Genomic DNA, 11610 nt, shown 5'->3' with positions numbered 1-11610 from the left:
TCATCAATCACCATCTCTATTCATCAATTCAATAAGAGAACTGCAAGATGAACAAATAGTGGAAATAGTCTGAGGCGTGCTGATCGCACTGTCCTTAAGGATTTTCCGCGTAATTATACGCTAATCCCCCATGATTTAACAGACCCTTCTCAATGTATAATCGAGGAAACAGAACTAACAAGGAAAATTATTTTCAGGAAGATGTAACCCAGAGAACTCAATTGTTGGAAGGAGAGGAAAAATATGAAGTAAAATTGTGACCAAGAAAATGGCATTCCACGTTTTGAAAGTTTAGGTGTGTGAATACACACTATTGCATGGCCACTAATTTCATATATATATGCACAATCTAGTGACCGTTTTTATTTAAAGAAAAATAAGGCAATACCAAGGAAACAGAACTAACAAGGAAAATTATTAGTCATTTTGTGCTTTTGAGTTGGACACTATTCTTTTTATGTCATTTTGCTCTTGGCTTATCGAAAAAAAACTTAATGACTTTGATGTCACTAACATTAAAGATCCTGATGCATGAATCTTCCAAACATTTTAATAGTCATATTTGTAGTCTTTGTCACATTCGTAAACATGTCGCTTCTATATTCTATGTACCTGGATGTTGTGAATATGTTTTAAATTCATATGTTTTAAATTCATATTCAATGGAAGAAGAGACATCAATAATATGAGTTCAGCCGAGAGATAAGTAAAATCTGACTAATAATTGAGCTCAGTTTTAATGATTTTGTATATGTATATGAATTTACCTATGAAACGATGCATGGAACGTAGCCATTATAAAGAAGTTCCACGAGTTATAAAACTGAAACTTTTTAAGTTTAGTCATTACTTAATTTTAATAGTTCTCTTACTCTCTGCAAAAAAATATGCACTCGGTATTAGTCTCTGCTCAATTCAAATTTGTTAAATTTATGTTTAAATCTAAAGTTTTTGAACAATTTTTTGTACACGTGTTAAGAACATTACTAAAAGTTCATCCGGAAAAAATTATCGCAAAATATGATTTTTACGTCCAAATTTTATTACTTTTATCTTTAACTTTTGTGTTTTTAAAAAATTCATATTTAATTCGTTTCATATTAAAAAATTCTAAATTTTAGTATATGAACATTTCATAGTGTTCTAAACTTGCCTGAAAAAATCGTTCAAAAATTTAAGAATTTAAGAATAATTAAACAAACTTTGTTTTAGCAGGGACTAAAATTAAAAGTAATTTTTTTTTGTAGGGACTAAAAAAGCTATTAAAATTAAGTAAGGACTAAACTTAGAAGTTCCCAATTTTATAGGGATCAAAAGCATATTTAACCCTAAAAACTATAACAAACCTTGTAGGCTCTGTTCGTTACGGATTAGAATAAAAAATATTTTGACATTCAATAATTTAGAGATTCTTTTTAGAGATTTTATAAATAAATAAGATGTTGTATTTTTGCTAAAAAATATTAGGAAAAAATTGTATTTTTGCTAGTTATTAACTTTCATATATGGTGCTATATTTTATTAACCTAGATGTTGTAAATAAGTTTGTAAATTCATCTATTTTGGTTTTACTGATTTTGTTTGTGCAACCGTAAAATTCACAGGAAAAAGAGACATTGATAATTTGAATTCGATCGAGAGATAAGTAAAATCTGACCAATGATTGAGCTCGGTTTTAATGATTTTGAATTTGTGTAGTTAGATGTATTCAATTGAATGATGTTTTTATAGTTTTTTTTTTGACAAGGTTTTTTTTTAGTTAAAAAGGTAAAAATAATGTCATTATTTACAAGCCTTGCCTTTTCAGTTCTAAGAGGTAAATACGCCGAAAAGAGATTATATAAACATTGTCAAACACCATCAAGCAGCTCCATTATTGTACAGGAAGTGAATATTTATTGTTGATGAAAGGGAATGAAACAATTTTAATTTCATGATGATACCACAAAATTGTTAAATATCACCATCAATTTAATAAGGGAGTTATAGTGTCAGTTAGTATATGGACCTCTCTATAAATTATTAAATATAGCCATTTCACCTTTCCTAACAATTAACGTAGGGAGCTATAGTGTCTGCTAGTATATGCACCTCTCTATAAAATGTTGCAAGTAACAATGAACTAATGCAACACTAAGCTAAGCTGATAACAAATAATTTCAGCTTATTCTTTCTTTTGATCAAACAATGACTTATGTTAAGCTTGCTACTTTGGCTGTCTTCATGCTCACCATATTCTGTATGTATAATTTTTTAACATTGTGTTCATCTTTCTCACTGATATATTTATATTTTAGGAACTCAAAAATTATTCTTAATCAATGAAAGAAAATTATACTGCATGCTCAATTTAATGCCAAACTTTCCTAAATATATACGTTAATTATATGCATAGATGTGTATTGGTTACAACTTTAACTTCCTTTGCCATTTGCAGTAATCTTTCAGACGAAGAACGTTGATTCGAAAGCAGGGGAATGTCCATCCGATGGTAAGGGTTGTTCACGATTATTGTTGAATGATTGCGGCGACATCAAAGAGTGTACTTGTGAAAATAGATTCAGATACTTAATTAAAGGTATATGCCGGTCACTCTGAAAATAGTTTCGGACACTATTGAGAAAGACTACTTGAAGACGACTTTGGAAATTGCCACCTAAGAATGATATGTCTCAAAAACTAAACACCAACCATGCATGTTATCCTCCAAAAAAATGAAAAAAACCATGCATGTTATCATGCATTACTTTAAAAACAACAACCTTTGTTTCCAATTAATAAATTGTATTTCTACGATGTAAGTCTGGATTTTAATAAATCATGCATGTAAATGGGTGTGGTGATTTTGACTCATACATTACTCGTTCTTTTAATTTTGCACGTTATGATATGTTTGCTGTTTTAATTCTTACAATGTTTAAATTTCATTTTTATATGGAACGAAACATAAAAACAATCCGTGTAACAAATCGTGATGATAGAGGCCAGCCCTAAAAGGATAAATATTATTGATATAAAAAGCTTTTGAATGAAATTTTCAAGAGAAAAAGAAGAACGAGCAATTAATGTCAACACCCCTTCGTCCTAAGATATAAGCAAAAATAAGACATTATAAGCCGATGGATTTGATATGGATTTTTAACCAAATACATTAATTTTTGAGTGAATAATCAACTTCGCCCCTGAATTTGCACGAATCGACCAAATTCGTCCCCCAATTTAACGAAATATCAAAATAGTCCGTGAATTTGTAAAATGTCAATCAATTTAGTACCTCTGTCCAATTGAAGTGTTAACGGTGCAGACGTGGCCGTTAACCTCTCACATGTTAGATGCCATATAAGCAGGGACTAATTTGGCCGATAGTGACCAAAATTTCAAGGACGAAATTTATTGATTTGTAGAAAATACCCCCAACGGCTCTTTCTTTCTTCCCCAACGACTCTTTCTTCCCCAATAAAATTGGAACTCTAATTTTACAATCTTTAACCCACACTCCAAAATCCCCAAAATTTCTTCCAATAATTAGTGGTAATGTTGTTCCCTAATTCAAAAAAGTCCAAACCCTAACTTTTTTTTATTGAATCCGAAAACCAGAATCTCCAAAATTTCATAAAGCAAAACTATTCAAATTTAATCTGAAATGATTGGGGGTGGGCATATGGGCAAAAAGAGTTATTAAAGTTAAGCTCCATTTTCAAGATCCATGTTTAATGGTGATGTGAGAGTGCTTGAATGTTGGTTTGGTAGAATTTGTGTTGTAAGTAAAGCCAACACTCTCAAAAACCTAGAAAGGTCTTTCTATGCTTGCCCCCTGCCAAAGGTTTGTTTAACCATTCTTGTGTGACATAAGAATGGTGTGATCAACACCTTACTGATTCTGAATTTTGTTTTATACATGATGTTGAAATTGTGAATTTTTTGTCTGGGTTGATGAAGTTGAAGAACTGGGTTACTTTAAAAACAATGAAATTGGTGCTGGTCATGGGAGAAAGACAAGATTGATGGAGATGGCTTTGTCCATGCTATCGTATTGTTTCATGTGTGTGTAGAGTTGTAATGAAAAAAGGTTGAAAATGAATGAAATGTAGCCTTTCTGTAATAATTTTACCATCATAATAGTCCTGATGTAATATCCCGCTCGTCAGCTAATGGAAATTTTATCTATTAAATGTATCAGAGGACTAAGGTTCATGGAAAGCGAGTATGATGAAAATGTTAAGTACGACGGAAGATAATATTATGTAATATCAGTCAAGCAAGGATTTATGTATCAGTGCCAGGCTAAATGCGACCGAGACAAAGGACATTTAATTAATTTCGCACAAGGGAGTATATAAGTATGTTTGGGCACCAAATACTCATTTTCCCATTTCATTTCTCTCTCTCTAGGTTTTGTGGAAATATTTCTCTCCCTCTTCTCTCTAGACCTGCGCCCTCCCTCTCTCTTTAAAGGCATCCAAACTTCCTCCAAAACATGATCAAGCATGGATTAAGGTAGCTTATCAAGCAAGATACAAGTGGAGGAAGCGATTAAAGCATGGTTTGGTGGAAAGAGCTAAAGATCAAGAATGAAGAGAAAGCTAGGGTTTGATGCTTGATGCTTGAGAAGTTGCAAGAAACATGTTTAGGTGAGTTCTTAGATAGTTTTTCCTACCTTTGGGATGTGCAATTCTTCGGCGAAAACATGATTTGTATTAGTATGTAAGTTAGGGTTTTAGTACCCCTTTTGCCATTAGTCATTGAAATTATGTTGTTTGTTGTTATGTATTTGTTCTAAGCTATTTTCTATGTATTCTAAGTGGTTTGTGTGCATTGGAAACTTATTTTGAGGTTTAGAGGTCAAAATTACGAATTCTGCAGGTCTGGTACTGAAGAACCTCACTTAAGCGAGATCAAGGCAGAACCGAATTAAAATCTCGCTTGGAATCTCGCTCAAGCATGATGAATCTCGCTCAAGCGAGATTTCACAGCACATCACTTTTTACAAGAAAATTCATGAAATGCAGTGGTTTCGACCAAGCTTTTCCCTGCAGTCTCTTATAACTTTAAACACCCCTCAAAGTCAAGTTATCATTGCACTTTTCACCTAAGGATATTGGTAAAGAAATGCATTAACAACATCATGAATTTCAATAACGAATAGCACATGAGATGTTATGATAGGCTATGCAATACATCCGGTTAGTGATGTATTAAGAGGGGGAATGGAACTAGAGCCTCGACATAGTTGTCGAGAATTAGAATGATGATCATGAATATTTATGTATGTTAAGATGCTAGTAATATTTTCTATCCTCATGAACAAGAATGAACTAGTATGTAGTTCACCAACAAAGGATCGAGCAGGGATCCCGAGATAAGGAATTATCTCGAATAGTTTAACCTTTCATGTATGTATAAGAACAAGACTATTACAAGATGTAGGTGTTCGTGTCTCTTGTTATCCACGCCAGGGGATACGAGAGGTTCTTGATCTAAGGGGAACAGTTCAAGCCGTAAGGGACCCGCACGACACCGAGGGAGTCCGATGTACGTACATCGGTCATGTATGGGATTGTTCTTGGGGTTACTCCACCCGGGGCTCTCCGTAAAATGAATCAAGATAATGATTGTTTGTTCAACACTAGCCTAATGAATGAACTTATGCACGACCATGTATGTTATGTTTATGCAAGTATGATTTCATGTAAGATTAAGTTAAGAGCAAGAGCATGAGATGCTATAAGACAACTGTTATGTATAGAACAAGTAAAGAATGTTATGCCGATGACGATCTTAGGTTTCCCCTAATCGTCCGGTTTAGAATTGTGTCATGATTATGCTATGCTTAGGCCTCGATAAGTGGTACGTATTCTTGGCAATGCGGTTTTAGTTTCCCCTTAACCGCCATGACATGTATAGGAAGTGAAGCCTATAACAAGTTGAGATGAGACTATGATGGCCCTAGCATGCACGACCGTCTAGTATGCAAGTCCCCACACACGTATAATGTTGGAACATCTTGTTCAACATAACATTTTAATAACCTTTTTTCTTGCATCATATGCCTTGAGAGTCTGTTTCCAACTAGGGTGAACATGACTTCATACGTAGATTGGGAGACACATTTATTGTTCTCTAAAGTCAAAATTTGATTAAATTGAGTTAGATCCTTAGTCTGATCTTTGTAAGGAGGAATCCACAAATAACAATTGCCTTCAGATTTGATTCCATTCATTATTACCTCTCCTTTTCTATCACTTACACAACAAGTAAATTTAATGAAGTTCACACTCATTCATTGATCACACAATTGACTTATGCTAATCAGGTTAGTGGTTAGACCGTTTATCCATAGGACACTATCAAGTTCTGGTGACTCAGGACTGACCAATCTTCCTGAACCAAGGATTTTACTTCTTGTTTGATTTCCAAAAGTCACATAGCTGTTCCCACAAGATTTCTCAATATTAAGCAGACCCTTAGATCCAATCATGTGTCTAGAGCATCCACTGTCAAAATATCATATTTCCTTAGACAGTGTTTTCTGAGAAATGTGAGCCATCAACCCTACATTATGACTATTAGGTTTCCATACTTTCTTGACAGTTATCATTCTTGATATATGGGTCCTCTGACGTTGCTGTTGTGGCAGCCCAAATAGCCTGTAGCAGAAAGGTTTTATGTGCCCCTTTTTCTTGCAAAAATGACATATCCTAGATGGAGATAACTTTTCAACTTTATGACCTGATGTTTCTTAGTATTTTGCAACATACCTTTACTGGCTGTAGGATCATTTTTTCCAGTGGAAGCTACAAACTGAATATTTTTTATAGGTTTCTCCTTCTTGGCCTTTCCATATTCTAATAGAGTCTGGGTAAACGTCTGACTTTGACTTAAATGTTTAGAGGTGAAACCTATCCCATTTGGTTTACCCTGAATTTGCCCTTCCAGAATCTCATCTAGAACATTAGTCCCAGTGGTCATCATTTTTACTTGTTTCATAACATGATCAAGTTGAGAGTTCAGCTGAATTACCTCATTGTTGAGATATGAGATTTTTTCCAGATGACCAGTATTTTCTTCCTCCAATTTAACGGTGATGTTTTTCTGTTCTTCAAGTTGTTTAAAGATGTCTGTGTTTCTGTCATTCAGTTTTTTATAGGATATAACCAACTCATCATAGACAAGGTCTTCATCACACGATTCGTTCTCAAAAGAAACTCTTCCAGTCAGAGCAGCAACATGTTTGATGGGTTCACTTTCCACATCTCTATCAGATTCATCATCATCAGTCCAAGTAACAGCTAAGCTTTTCTTTTGTTTCTTGAGGAAGGTAGTACATTCTGGTCTGACGTGACCATATCCTTCACATTCATGACATTGAACTCCCTTATATTGGTTGTTCTTCTCATCAGGTCTACCGATCCTCTCATTACTGATTTGTTGATCATTGTTGAATCTGATGTTCTGCCCATTTGACCTGGATCTCTTGTTTACTTGCTTTAGAATTTTGCTGAATTGTTTTCCCAACATAACAAGATTTTCTGACAAGTCTTCCTTACTCACTGGATTTTCAAGTGATTCATCAATCTCAGTATTTGTGATAAGTGCAACATTTTTACTCTTCTTCTCAGTCTTATTGTCAACAACTAACTCAAAGTTCTGAAGTGAGCCAATAAGTTCATCAACTTTCATACCTGAGACATCATGACCTTCTTCAATAGCAGTTACCTTCATGTCAAACCTCTTTGGTAGAGATCTGAAGATTTTTCTCACAAGTTTTTCTTCAGAAATCTTTTCTCCCAGTGAGTCAAAAGCATTAGCAATGTCTAGAATTTTTAAGTGATAATCCTGGATGCTCTCATATTCTAACATTTTCAAATTCTCAAATTTTGTAGTAAGAAGTTGGATTTTAGCACTTTTTACCTTTGTTGTGCCTTCATGTGCAGTTTTGAGAAACTCCCAAGCATCTTTAGCCACAGTATATTGCTTGATCAGTCTGAACGTATTCTTGTCTACACCATTGGACAGAACATTCAACGTCTTTGAGTTTCCAAGAGCCAATTCATCTTCATCAGCACTCCATTCTTCTTCAGGTTTCAACACATCAGTCCTGTTGCCATCAGCATCAAGTTGTACAGGATGTTCCCAACCTCTCAGAACTGCCTTCCATGTTTTGTTGTCAATAGATTTAAGAAAGGCACACATGCGTGATTTCCAGTAATCATAGTTGAACCCATCCAACAGAGGGGGCCTGTTAACAAATCCACCTTCCTTGTCCATAGTGCTAGAATAGAACTCCCTGGAGCTCACCCTAAAACAGGCAGGGTGCCTGCTCTGATGCCAATTGTAATTCTAGCGTACTTGTTTTATATGTTCTGTCAGATGTTTTAACGTTTGCAATGTTCTGATTAATGTTTCAACATCGAGCGATAAAACAGAAATAAAAACAAGAAAAATAAAGGACAGAAAAATAAAGAACACAGTGAGTTTGTTGACCCAGTTCAGCACAACACACTTACATCTGGGGGCTACCAAGCTAGGAAGGAAATTCACTAGTGTAGTCCTTATTCAATAGCTCTCAGCAAACTCCTCGTTTACACTATATGACCTAGGACCTACCCGTATAGACTTCAACCTAGGAACTCCTAGATCTGAGATCCCATCTCACTATCCTAATGGTCAGTCACTGCCCCAGTGACCTATCAGACCTCAAACACAACAAGATAGAAGTTACCTTCCAACGCAAACAACCAAACCTTGTTTCACAACTTCGGTTTGATGCACAAGAGTATCAATACTCACACACTCAGTCCTAAACAAGTATCACAGGCGATACAGGAGAGAACACACAATAGATTCTAGACATGCATCAATAACGACACAAGAATAGAATACATGAAGACTCAAACCCTAAAGATCTAAACTTTTTAGTATGACGGCTTGAATGAGCAATTAGGTCTTGAAGTCTTCCTTTTATACTGAAGCAGCATGGGCTAAATAATTCGTTGGGCTTCAGTAAACTTGCAGATTGGTTCAGCAAACCTGCAAAACAGAATCAGAAACAAATCTGGAAAGTCCTAATATGTCGGAACCTATTTTGAAACATTCCAAATCGTAACAAATATTTCCTAAAATAAAATATCTATTTTAGAAATATTCCAAAACTGATTCTTATAAAATATGCGCGTTACTTGGTCAGTAAGTAAAGGAAATACAGTTTCCTTAAACAATAAAATATGCGCGTACAGATAAGGCAGAAACCCAGGCACACTGAACCGTGCCAGGATGTTGGAACATTTTATCCAACATCTTACAGAGCTACCTAACCACATGCTAGAACATTGGTTCCAACTTACAGAACAAGGATATTTGTTTTAGCAACAATGCAGCCAATACAAATACCCAACACCCTATCTGCAATATAAACAAAGTAATAAGTTGGTGTTATTCATACTGACCAAAATGTTTCTTATTCTATAATTATGCGAGGCAATGTCGTTTTAGTCTTTAAAACAATCGAAATTACAAAAAATATCCTTGCTAGTGTCTTCAATTAGTAATTCCGTGGACCAAACTGGCTAATATAACACATTACTTTTTTCCTCAAGAGGTTATTTCAAGAATCAATCGGCCGACAAATCTGTAGCCTCGGTATGTCTGCAAACATAAGACATATTCAAGGACTACAAAGACAAACAAAATTCACATGCTGGGATATATTTGCAATTTCAATTTATTTATAGATTATATTGACAGCGCTTCACACATTTAAGCACCAAAATGCTTGTTTACTCAATATAAAATCTCTAATATATGTACACTCACTGCAATTCCCTTGAGATTGAATTTGCTTTTGGTTTGGACAATGAGTTGTGCAAGTTGGGGTACATAGTGACCTGACACAAGCATGAATTAATCAGCACAAGCTGCAAAATGAAAATAAAATACTATTCATTTAGTACAAAGGTTCTCTACCTGCATAGCTCTCCCCTATGATAAAGAACTTATTGTTTTTGTATTCTGAGAATTTAGTGAACCAATGCTGTACAAAAACAAGATTATCCCTTGCTGCAGAACATAGAGCTAGTATCAAATCTCGATAAAGATGACATCTTAATATGAATACAAAGCTAATATAAAAGTGTATGTTTTTGTGAGTATATGAATTAAGTTTATTTTGTTAAAATTGTGTTTTAAATAAAGCAAAAGAGCTTGTACTGCCGTTGCTGGTTCCTCCGCAACAGACTGGCTACCTTGGTCGTACCCTGCGTCGAACCTGAGCTCTGATACCAGAGTTGGGTCACTGAGGGGAGCCTGTTCACATTGAGGCTAGAACAACCACACTAGTATAGTCTAGAACAACCACACTAGTGAGAGAGACATCACACTCTTACCCAAAACCTTAAGGCTATAGGTTTATGGGTCCTCTCACTTAAAAAGTGTTCAACCTTCACTTTACTATCCGATGTGGGACATAATTACTCACACTTGCACACAGTAGTGTTCTTAATTTCCTTTAAAATCTAGTTTGGTTTAAATATAATGTAAATTTCTCAGCCTAAAACAAAAATAAATTTTTATTAGTTCTATTTAATCTTAGGTTTGTATTCAAAATCAATTTTGACATTTAAACAACCAAATTAGAACACAACAAAATAAAGCTTCCCCCAAAATAAACTTGGTGTATGTTTGGTTCTGCCGTAGCGAAAATTAATTATGAATGGATTGATTCAGACAAATTGTGTTGAACAATAAATTGAAGCTTAAAAATCATTTGTAATTAATTTCTACTCGATAACATCTAAATATGCAAAATCTATCTTACCCCTTTGTTATCAATTTTGTATTCACCAAAAATGAAACGAAAAAGAAGTTAATAATTCAACTCAACTTCTTAACAATTAGTAAACAATGTTGTGATACCAATCACATGCTATTTTGCACAAAAAGAAGTTAAAAAAACCTGTCATATCATCGTTCACAGAGTCGTAAAATGATTCATTAGTAGAGTAGGAGAAACCAACACCAGCCGGTGATTCCAAGTACAACATGTTTGCCTCTACAACAAGGAGGAAACAGAAAGCAATTTAGAGTAATTAAGCACAAAAGGATTATCAAAATTCAACTAAAAAATACAACAAAATTGCATAGTTGTTGGATTACCTTTGTTCCAACTGTAATCATTTTTAATAAGACCATTTTTAGTTGGTTTGAATGGACCATGCTCCACAAAAGCTCCAGCTCCAATAGAAGAACAACCAGGCCCTTCAAAACACAAAACATCTTAATACTTCATTCAAATTCCTAGAACATAAAAAGTTTAACCATATGCATAATAAGATGATAATATAGATTAAAAGTGTATCTGGTGTCTGATATATGTTGGTTTCAATAACGACACCAACACATGTGGTTAATGGTTATACTTAATCACTTTAATTTTCTAAAACTATTTATTGTGTCTATGTATCAGTGTCATATTCGGTGTTTGTATATGCGAGGATGCTTCATAGCCACATACCTCCATTTAACCAAAGCACTACTGGCTTGGAAGCTGGTTCAACTTCTGCTTCAACAAAGTAGTAAAACAAAGCTCTTTTCTGCACTTCATCAACTGTAATG

General features: G+C 34.5%; 1 long non-coding RNA gene across 1 annotated transcript; it reads left to right on the top strand.

Annotated features, from left to right (window-relative positions):
- Window positions 1–2063: 2063 nt before the first annotated feature.
- On the top strand, window positions 2064–2855 carry LOC146937431 (uncharacterized). Its single transcript, XR_015030933.1, has 2 exons — window positions 2064–2239; window positions 2438–2855. It is a non-coding gene; the product is annotated as an uncharacterized LOC146937431 (long non-coding RNA).
- Window positions 2856–11610: the final 8755 nt, after the last annotated feature.

This window comes from Medicago sativa, chromosome 3 (genome assembly GCF_051527215.1).
Source record: "Medicago sativa cultivar Bolivia chromosome 3, Bolivia_mono, whole genome shotgun sequence".
Lineage (NCBI taxonomy): Eukaryota > Viridiplantae > Streptophyta > Magnoliopsida > Fabales > Fabaceae > Medicago > Medicago sativa.
Note: the sequence above shows the minus strand (reverse complement) of the source record. Positions and strands in the feature narration are given on the sequence as shown.